We start from the raw sequence: 11,608 nt of genomic DNA, 5'->3' as shown, positions 1-11,608 counted from the left end.
TATAAATCGATGTGATATAAGTAGACTGTATTATAGTATCTATATCTTTTGTTGTAAGATATATGTTATGTTGGTTATATTGGATGTTTAATAATATATGTTTTATGAATATTTTATATTCAGAAGATGCCAAACTTTGAGACAATGGATGGAGATTTGTGTTTGGCAGATAGTGCGTCAACGGACACCATAATTAAAGATAAGAAATATTTCTCCAGTCTCAAAATAAGAGATTACACTGGAAGCATAAGTACAATATCTGGTAATGCAAAGATTATTATGGGCTCTGGAAGAGCGAAATTTTCAATGCCAGGGGGAACAAAATTTGAAATAAGTGATGCATTGCATTACCCCAAGTCTCATAGAAACTTGTTAAGTTTTAAGGATATCCGAAGAAATGGATATCATATTGAGACTATGAGTAAAGATGGCATTGTATTTCATTGCATTAAGTCAGAAAGGAAACATATATTGGAAGAGTTAAAAATGTTATCCTCTGGACTATATTGTACGAAAATAACCATGACTGAGTCCTATGCCGTGGTAAACATGAAGTTTACTGATATATTTAAAATTTGGCATGAGAGGCTAGGACATCCTAGTTCAGTCATGATGAGAAAGATAGTGCAAAATTCGAAAGGCCATCCGTTGAAAAATGGAATAATTTTGCAAACGGACGAATTTACATATAATGCATGTTCTCAAGGAAAATTTATAACTCGGCCATCACTAGCAAAAGTAGGCAATGAATCACCAATGTTTTTGGAAAGAATCCATGGTGATATATGTGGGCCGATCCACCCACAGTGCGAGCCGTTTAAGTATTTCATGGTATTGATTTGCGCATCTAGTAGCTGGTCAAGTGTGTCTCTTTTGACGACACGAAATACGACTTTTGCAATGTTCATTGCCCAGATAATAAAGCTGAGAACGCAGTTCTCAGAGTATGCCATTAAGAAAGTAAGGCTTGATAATGCTGGTGAGTTTACATCGCAAGCCTTTGATGATTATTGTATGTCAATGGGGATTGATGTAGAACATCCAGTTCCCCATATGCATACATAAAATGGCATGGCTGAGTCATTGATAAAACGGTTGCAGTTGATTGGAAGACTGTTAGTCTTGAAAAGAAAGCTCTCAATTTCTGTATGGGGACATGCTATATTGCATGTGGCTACACTGGTTCGATTAAGACCGAGTGCATATCATAAGTAATTCCCATTACAATTAGCATCTGGGCAAGAGCCAGATGCATCCCATCTTCGTGTCTTTGGGTATGCGGTCTATGTTTCGATAGCACCGCCACAGAGAACAAAAATAATCAACTCTTGATGGAACATTTTCAGCAGGTTCATCAGAGATGAAGTTTGTTTAACCTCTTCCATTTTCTTTTCCCTTTTGGAATTCTCTATACAGATCGGCTAAATGTTATGGTGTACGACAAATACGTACCCAATGACATTTCATGCCGCATCTGTAGCAAACCTTTCCCGTTTGCCTTTTATCATCATGGCCCTTTTCATTCCTTTCATTTTCGTGGAAATTCTTGTTATCTCTTTCATCATAGGGACGAACTCTTCTTCGTCGTCCTCTTCCACGTGTAAAATTTAAAATTTGGTACGAGAGGCTAGGACATTCTGGTTCAGTTATGATGAGAAAGATAGTGCAAAATTCGAATGGCCATCCGTTGAAAAACGGAAAATTTTTGCAAACGGGCGAGTTTACATGTAATGCATGTTCTCAAGGAAAGATTATAACTCAGCCATCACCATCAAAAGTAGGCAATGAATCACCAATATTTTTAGAAAGAATGCATGGTAGAGTCCTTACGGTTATTTTATTTATGGAACCGGACTCAGTTTAGCAAGGGCTAAGCTGAGATGAATGGAATTAAGACTGAGTTGATAACCTGATCAGGACTAGGATTAGGATGCATCATGTTTTCTATTATTGCGTGACCTGTAACGAGGAAGCTAGGTCCACTACTCTCAGGGGGAGATTACGGCAGTGTACTCTTTTTCCCTTGTCATAGTTTTTGTCCCAATGGGCTTTTCCATGACCAGGTTTTTAACGAGTCACCACGTAATACAAGATGAATAATCAAGGAGGAGTTTTATAAAAGGTGATTAATCATCTGGACACTTGTCATATGTCCCAAATAGTTTTTTCTTTATAACCAATACACGTGTCAAATATAGAGTTTTGTTTTTTTCTTTATGTCGGTTAAATGAACCGACTTGTCTCAATATAAATATGTTGTACTTCCCCTTCTGGTTAATTAATAACAACTTCCTCTCTCCTTTTACGTTTTCAGATAACACATAAAAATGCTCACCTTTATTCTCTCTCTTGCGACACACACACAAACATAATAATTATATCATCTCTCTCTCACTCACGTTCACCCTCTTTCTCCTTTTTATTATATACAAAGAAAATATATATAAATACAAAACCCTATCACTTATATTATACAACGCGTTAACAGCACGATATAATATATATAACAAACTCGGGCCCCAGTGACGTTAGGTTCCTCCTTCACTATCGGCAATATCCTATCTCCTTACCACAAAGGCCGGAAGAAGAAACTTTCAACCGACCGCGGCCTCGTACCCAGCGGGTTCAAGGAAACCCCTTATTCACTGGATCGGGAAGACTCAGAAGAACGGGGTCATGTCCTATGGCTGAGTATTACACGACGGTGTAATGTGTCAGTGAACCGAAAAACTGTGGGCTGTTATATCTTGCAAACTGTACCAGACCAGATATAGCTTTTGCTACTAATCTACTGGCGAGATATAGTTCTGCTCCTACTCGCAAGAATTGAGACGGAATAAAGCACTTATTCCGTTACCTTCAAGGTACAGTTGATTTAAGGTTAATGTATTTAAGAAAACCCGAGTTTGGTATGGTTGGTTTTGCAGATGCATGATACTTATCAGATCCTCATAAGGCTCGATCGCAAACCGGCTATGTTTATACAATTGGTGGAACCGCGATCTCTTGGCGGTCCTAGAAACAAACTTTGGGTGCGACATCTTCAAATTATGCAGAAACTATTGCGCTTCACGAAGCATGTCGAGAATGTGTGTGGCTTCGATCAATGAATCACCACATACAAGAATCAAGCGGAATAGTCAACGAAAAAGCGCCGACGAATATATTTGAAGACAATAAGGCTATATCAAGAGCGACATAACAAAGCACATCCCTCCAAGATTTTTCTCGTACATAAGGGTGCTCGAGAAAAATAAAGAAGTGGACATCGAATATCTACGATTATGCGACAATCCAGCTGACTTGTTCACCAAAGCTCTTCCGACTACAACATTCCGAAAACCCGTTATCAGCACGAACCTTACAATTTATGCCTTCTTTCATACATCTTTCAGTATCAGGTTCTCTTTGAACCTTTCTACTTATGTCTTCTTTCAGACATTTTTCACAGCATGTGGTAGTCTGTGTGGTGTATTATAAGATGTCTGATATACCTTGGATTTGACCCGTTTTCATCCATGGTATACAGGTGTTTTACTATATATATATCTATGTTTTCTACTCTTCTAGGTATGTTTTCAGGTTCAGGTGCATTTCGGAGTAAAGCTATGACTTTGGAGCATTTTGGAGCTTAAAGGACATTTCACCCGAGCTGACCATGTAGAGGTCGACGAGAGGAAGAATAATCGATCGATGCGCATCAGTGCTATCGATCGACACCAAGGGATGCCTCGACAAATGAAGATTAATATCGATCGATGTACACAAGTACCATAGATCGATGTCGAGACATTAGACACGCGACATTTTGGATCCAGCAGACTTAAAACCCAAGGCCAAGCCAAATTACGAAAATGCCCTGACGAGTTTTTAACCTAGTAGATTGTATACTGCCTAAGTGTTTTGACGGCAGGAGAGTTTTTTTGGTAACAAGTTTTACTTTGAGAGAGAAGAGAGTTTTGGAGAGAAGATCACTTGTGATTGGAACTCCTTGTTATCATTTCTTTTCATCTATACTATGAGTTTCTATTTCTTCATTGTTATGAATTGCTTTGCTATGTCTGAGTAGTTCACTTATTAGATCCAGGGTTCAGATAGATTTGTGGGATTAGCCTCAAACTATAGATCTGCCTTGTTGTGATATTCATGATAGATTTGTATTCATTGCTTGTTTTAACCTTGCTAACTAGAACTTGATCATAGGATTGCATATTCAAGCACCCTTGTTATCCCATCCTGACATCTATCTATCATATTAGGACTGCTAGAGAGGGCTAACTGCCAATTTAGTATCTTAATAGGGCATATCATAGTCGCGCATAGGCCTGGCTAGAACCCGTCGATCGATGTCCTCAACTGACTATCGATCGACATTGGCAAAGGTGTATCGGTCGACGTCTAGGACCATCGATCGACACTATTTCATTATCGACATACTAACCATTGAGACACGAGATCTAGCTTGTTAACCAGTGAAACATGCGACAGCTGATCACTGAGTTACGCGATTGAGCTCTAATATATCATGCATGCAACAAATAGGCATCTATAGGTATTATAATCTCCAACACCTGAATAGTGGCCCTGCATCTAATATCTTTTCCAACCAAGTTACATTTACTAGTTACTTCGCTTGTTACTATTGCTATTTCATTTAAACATTTACAACTCTTAGAATTAATAAACACTAGATTTAATTGTTCCCTAGCTCCTTGTGGATTCGATCCCTAAGTACTACATCTGAATCTCTTTTGATGAGAGTAACACTCCTTAGGGTAATTTGAGTGGTATCAAATTTTGGCACCGTTGCCGGGGAGCTTTGATCGCCATTAGATTTAGTTTTATTGATTCTTATTCTTTTCTCTACCCCCTTTCTAACATAATCTTTTTTCTTGTCTTTTCAGGTGCATGCCTAGCGGTACCAGAAGCAACAAGGAGAAAGACTTGCTGTTCTCAGACGATCCTGCTCACTTGGAACGCACCATCCGTAGAGGTAAACGTTCCACATCGCTCGACGCAACAACATCGTCGTCAATCGATACGCACAACCCACCGTCGACCAACACCAGACCGTCATCGTCGATCGATCCCAATCGTTCGACAACGATCGATACTACACCGCGTACGTCGATCGATACCGTGTCGTCAAAAATGGTAAACATTATTATTCTAACACAGGACGAGAACGGAAACATGTATGACCAGGACGGTCATCTGCGTAATGCAACAGATCAGAAAATAGACGCTCAAGGGACTGTAATCCCTGATGCTAATGCTACAGGAGCTGCTCAACCTGTAGATGAGGACGCTCGATCGAAACCACTGGCCGACTACAATCGCCCAGATGAGTACTATTCCAACAAATCAGCTATTCGACTTCCGGAGATCCAGAAGCAGAATTTCGAGCTGAAGCCTCAGTACTACACTCTCGTGTCGCAGATACCCTACTATGGGTTACCGCACGAGCATCCTATGGACCATCTGGAACGGTTCGAGGATCTAATCGCTGCTATTCGGATGGAAGGAGTCCCCGAAGATTTGCTGCTTTGCAAGCTCTTCAGATACACGCTGAATGGAGAAGCGATGCACTGGCTTAGGCAGCAACCCACATGATCTTTAACATCATGGGCCGACATCAAGAATGCTTTCTTACGAAACTTCTTTGATGAGGCGCGCACTGAAGAATTTCGGAACAAAATTTCCACATTCTCGCAGGAGGCTGGAGAGTCCTTCAAAGATGCGTGGAATAGATTTAGGTTCTTCCAGCGAGACTGTCCACACCACGGATTTAACGAAGTGCAGATGTTAAGCACTTTCTTCCGAAGTCTTGCCTTACAGTATCAAATGGCTCTTGATACGGCGAGTGAAGGAAACTTCACTACTCGGAATCTGTTGGAAGCTGTGAGACTTATCGAAAACCTTGCTAACAGCAGCAGCACCAAAAACACTGACTCTGAACGGAAGAAGTCTGTAGCCTCTATCGGGAAGGAACAGATGGACGAAGTAAGAGCTAAGTTAGATGTGGTGCACGAGCTTCTTAGGAAGCAAGTTTGTTCAGCTGAAGGAGAAGTAGCAGACACTGAAGGAGAAGAAAATGTGAACTACATCGGAGGTACCGGATTCCAGAAATTTGGAAACCAGGGTGGAAACAGAAACTTCTTTGGAAATGGTCAAAGAACAGAGTTCACAATTTCAAAAACCCTTCAACAACAGCAAACGCTACTCGAACTCCTACTACCAGAATCCACCACCCCAGACTCAGGAAAGCAAGATCGAAGAGATGCTTGATCGAGTACTGTTGGGACAACAACAAATCACCGTGGATTTCAATGGTAAAATGGACTCCGCCTACAACAATCTGTACACCAAAATCGAGACCTTAGGGACTCAGGTGAGAGAACTTGAAACGCAAGTAATTCAGATGGGCGAGACTATAAAAAGGCAAGAAGATTTCGCTAGAGAGGCAGGAGCTGACAAAGGGAAACACCACGTAAATGCCATCATAGATGATGATTTCTGGCAAGTGGTGAGAAATGAAAAGCTTGAGGAAGGAGACTTCGAAATCGAAAGCTCCATGAGTCTCGGCGGATCCGAATGGTGTCGACCGATGTCGATGAACTCGCATCGATAGACAGACCATGACGAAGATCGATGGACGGATTACTCCAGACATCGATTGACGTCGTCCGCTGAATCGACTGAATGCAATGCAGTTCGAATTCTAACTCATGAGGAATTTGCAACTAAGCATCCTCACCCACCCTCCCCTTTCTATGATAAAATCGATCGATCGGTTAAGCCAACCAACGATCGACAGAGTGAGTCCAACGTCGATCGTCACAACACACCTCCCATCGATCGACGTGCACCTCTGACATACCGAGTGCGGTTACCCTCAATCGATAATAATTATATCAACGCACTCAGACCACCACCTAAACCATTAGCTAGCCCACCCGAACCAAAATCCAACCCTTTAAATAGTTCACCAGAACCAGTTCAAGAAGAACAAGAAATTGAGGGGAGAAGGTTAAGGAAATGAAAGGATAAAATTCCTCAGAACCTTAAGAGGGAAGCTAACGAGAAAGAGATGGATGGTTTCAATAAAATAATCCTCAGAATCCCAATCGAAAAAGCTTTTGATGAAGTTTAGTTCACACACCGTTTGTGAATATTCTTCAGAGAAAGAAAGGTAACTGAGGAGGACATTAGGAGAATGTTTCATCAAGTCAGAGAGAAGATGAAACACATGATCACATTGACGAAGAAGAGTGATCCTGGGAAGTTTGCAATACCATGCGTAGTCAAGGGTGTTGAATTTCCCCATTCAATGTGTGACACAAGAACATCAGTTAGTATCCTCCCTAGGATCATGGCAGACCAGCTTGGTTTGGCCATCGAGCCTTCAACAGAATCCTTCACCTTCGTGAATCTTTCAGAAAAACGATCAGGAGGTATAATAAGAGATCTGGAGTTACAGATTGGTAATGCCCTTGTCCCGGTAGATTTTCATGTCCTAGACATCGAGCTTAACTGGAACTCTTCACTTCTGCTTGGAAGATCTTTCCTAGCTACAGTAGGAGCCGTATGTGACATGAACAAAAACAAATTGTGTCTGACGCTGATAGACCCCAACATCCAAAAACATAATGCGATATGTCCATGCGTTTTTATAAAGAAATCGTCATCTGGCTTGTGATCATTGCTGTATATGTAGATGACCTGAACATAATTGGAACTCAAAAGGAGGTTGATGATGCTCGAACTCATATGAAAGAGGAGTTTGAAATGAAAGATCTCGGCAAGACAAAGTTTTGTCTTGGGCTCCAGATAGAGCATCTCCGAGAAGGAATATTTGTGCATCAATCAAACTATACGAAAACGTTATTGAAACGCTTTCGTATGGACAAAGCGACTCCTTTGAGTACTCTAATGGTTGGTAGAACTCTCGATGTTGAGAGAGATCATTTTAGGCTCTGTGAAGATAGCGAGAAGATATTAGGTCCTGAACTACCTTATATGAGTGCTATCGGTGGGCTTTTGTATCTTGCAAACTGTACCAGACCTGATATTGCTTCTGCTACTAACCTACTGGCAAGATATAGTTCTGCACCTACTCGCAGGCATTGGGACGGAATAAAACATATATTTCGTTACCTCCAAGGTACAATCGATTTAGGATTAATGTATTTTAGAAAACCAGAGTTTGGTATGGTTGGTTTTACAGATGCATGGTACTTATCAGATCCTCATAAGGCTCAATATTAAACCGGCTATGTTCTTACAATTGGTGGAACGACGATCTCTTGGCGGTCCCAGAAACAAACTCTGGTTGCGACATCTTCAAATCATGCAGAAACTATTGCGCTTCACGAAGCATGTCGAGAATGTGTGTGGCTTCGGTCAATGAGTCACCACATACAAGAATCAAGTGGAATAGTCAACGAGAAAGAGCCGACAAAAATATTTGAAGACAATTTGGCGTGTGTCGCTCAACTTAAAGAAAGCTACATTAAGAGTGACAGAACAAAGCATATCCCTCCAAGATTTTTCTCGTACATAAGGGAGCTGGAGAAAAATAAAGTGGTGGACATCGAGTATGTACGGTCATGCGAAAATCCGGCTGACGTATTCACCAAAGCTCTTCCGAGTACAACATTCCGAAAACATGTCTACGGTATCGGAATGCGGTATTTGCGTGACTTGTGAAGAAAACGCTATGTCCATGATTCTCAGGGGGAGATTACGGGAGTGTATTTTTTTTTCCTTGTCATGGTTTTTGTCCCAATGGATTTTTCCATGACTAAATTTTTAACGAGGCACTACGTAATACAAGTTGGATGATCAAGGGAGAGTGTTACAAATGTGATCATCCACGTATGAGGACACTAAGCATCCTCTCTCATTGTTTCTGCTTTATCATCAGTACAGATGTCACATTGTCCTTGTCTTTATCTCTAAATGTTACCGACATCAGACAACTATAAATAGAGAGGCTGTGCTTGGTTATTTTAATAATCTGAATAAGATCAACTCTTCTTCTCCTTTTACGACCAAACTCATCCTCTCTTTACTTGTCACTTTCCAACATACATATACAATAAATTATTATCTCTCTCACAAGTCAGTATCATCTCTCTCCCTCATTTTTGATCATCCTTTCCATTTATGATTAACGTGTTGTGTAATAAAGGTGAGGTAATATCAACGTGTTGTATAATATCAACGTGTTGTATAATATAAGTAGTGCCTTGTATTAAGTAGTGCCTCGTTAAAAACCTGGTCATGGAAAAACCCATTGGGACAAAAACCATGACAAGGGAAAAAGAGTACACTGCCGTAATCTCCCCCTGAAAATAATGGACATAGCTTTTTCTTCGCAAGTCACGCAAATGCCACATTCTGATACCGTAGACATGTTTTCGGAATGTTATAGTCGGAGAAGCTTTGATGAATAAGTCAGCCGGATTTTCGCATGACCGAGTATAATATAAATGAAAGGGTTTTGTATTTATATATATTTTCTTTGTATATAATAAAAAGACGAAAAAGAGGGTGAACGTGAGTGAGAGAGATGATATAATTATTATGTGTGTGTGTGTCGCAAGAGAGAGAATAAAAGTAAGCTTTTTATTATTTTTTTTTGTGAGGATATATTGGAAGTATCCAGGAAGTTACAAGAGGCATATAAGGATGAAGAGGAGTACTGGCATCAGAAAAGTAGAAATATATGCTACTCGTCGGGGGATCTCAACACGAAATTTTATCATGCCCTCACTAAGCAACGGAGGGTATGTAATGGAGTAGAGAAAGTAGCAGTCGACTACTTTGAAGAACTATTTAGTACCACTTCTCCATCAGAGTTTGACAATTTTCTATCTGAGATAGTACCAGGGATTACTCCTCAGATGAACCAACAATTATTGCGAATGGCGACGGAGGATGAGGTTAAAGAGGCACTATTCATGATGCATCCAGAAAAAGCGTCAGGCCCGGATGGCATGACAGCTCTTTTCTTTCAACATTCATGGCATATTATTAAGAGTGCTCTGGTGGAGATGGTGAACATTTTTTTGGTGTCGGGGGAAATGTATCCAAGGTAAATCATTACTCATATATGTATGATTCCAAAGACAGAACGACCTACAAAGATGACGGAATTAAGGCCTATCAGTCTATGTAATGTAGGATATAAGATAATCTCAAAGGTTTTATGTCAGCGGTTGAAAATCTATTTACCCTCTCTTGTCTCAGAGACTCAATCGGCATTTGTGGCAGGTCGGTTGATCTCTGACAATATAATTATAGCTCAGGAAATGTTTCATGGATTGAGGACTAATAAGGCGTGTCAAGGGAAGTATATGGCGGTTAAAACGGATATGAGTAAAGCGTATGATAGGACAGAATGAGAATTTGATAAAGCACTTCTGCAGAAAATGGGCTTTCACAAACATTGGATTAAATTAATGATAGTGTATATCGTCGGTTCAATATAGGATCCTCCTAAATGGAGACCCAAGAGGTCTCATTGTGCCACACAGAGGCTTACGACATGGTGATCCGTTATCCCCATATTTATTTATTTTGTGCACTGAGGCACTGATTGCAAATATTAGGAAAGCGGAGAGAGAAAAACAAATAACAGGAATTAAGGTAGCTAGAGCATGTCCATCGGTCTCCCATCTCCTTTTTGTGGATGATAGTTTGTTCTTTTGCAAAGCTCAAAGGGAGGAATGTCATACTATTCTCAGGATTTTGAAGGAATACGAGGTGGCTTCTGGTCAACTGATAAATTTTGAAAAGTCTTCAATTCAATTTGGACATAAGATTGAAGATTCGCTCAAGCAGGAGTTAAGAGATATTTTACAGAATTTGGGAGGGATGTGATCTTATTTAGGATTACCAGAAAATCTTGGAGGTTCAAAGATTCAAGTTTTTAGTTTTGTGCAGGATCGCCTAAATAATAGGGTCAATGGATGGACTTTTAAATTTTGTACAAAAGGAGGAAAGGAAGTGATCATCAAATCAGTGATTACGGCACTGCCGAATCATACGATGTCTTGTTATCGATTGCCTAAGGCAACGACAAAAAAATTGACGAGTGCAGTAGCACAATTTTGGTGGAGTCCTGGGGGCAGTACAAGAGGATTACATTGGAAATCATGGGACAAAGTATGTGTCAGTAAGGAAGATGGGGGACTAGGTTTCAAGGATATAACTGATTTCAATACAGCTATGCTTGGTAAGCAGTTGTGGAGGCTAATAGAAAAGCCGAACACTTTATTTTCTCGAGTTTTCAAGGGTAGGTATTATAGGAACGCCTCACCCCTGGAACTGATTCGATCATACTCTCTGTCTTATGGCTGGAGGAGTATTGTATCTGCTAGATCTCTGGTAAGCAAATGACTAATTAAAAGGGTGGGGACATGATCTTCTATATAGGTATGGAACGATCCTTGGATCCCAACCACTCGCCCGAGACCAGCCAATAAAAATCAACACAATTTGTATCCAGACCTCACAGTGGATTCCCTTATTGATTCCAGTTAGCGACAATGGAATTCACAGGTTATTCGGACTTTGGTAGACCCACAGGATGTGAAAATCA

The 11,608-nt window shown here is 40.4% G+C and overlaps 1 non-coding gene across 1 annotated transcript; it reads right to left on the bottom strand.

Moving 5' to 3' along the window:
• Nucleotides 1-5,683: 5,683 nt before the first annotated feature.
• LOC125576749 lies at nt 5,684-5,789 on the bottom strand. Its single transcript, XR_007315175.1, has one exon. It is a non-coding gene; the product is annotated as a small nucleolar RNA R71 (small nucleolar RNA).
• Nucleotides 5,790-11,608: the final 5,819 nt, after the last annotated feature.

This window comes from Brassica napus, chromosome A7, assembly GCF_020379485.1.
Source record: "Brassica napus cultivar Da-Ae chromosome A7, Da-Ae, whole genome shotgun sequence".
Classification (NCBI taxonomy): Eukaryota; Viridiplantae; Streptophyta; class Magnoliopsida; order Brassicales; family Brassicaceae; genus Brassica; species Brassica napus.
The sequence above is the reverse complement of the archived record's forward strand: the minus strand, read 5'-3'. Positions and strand labels throughout refer to the sequence as shown.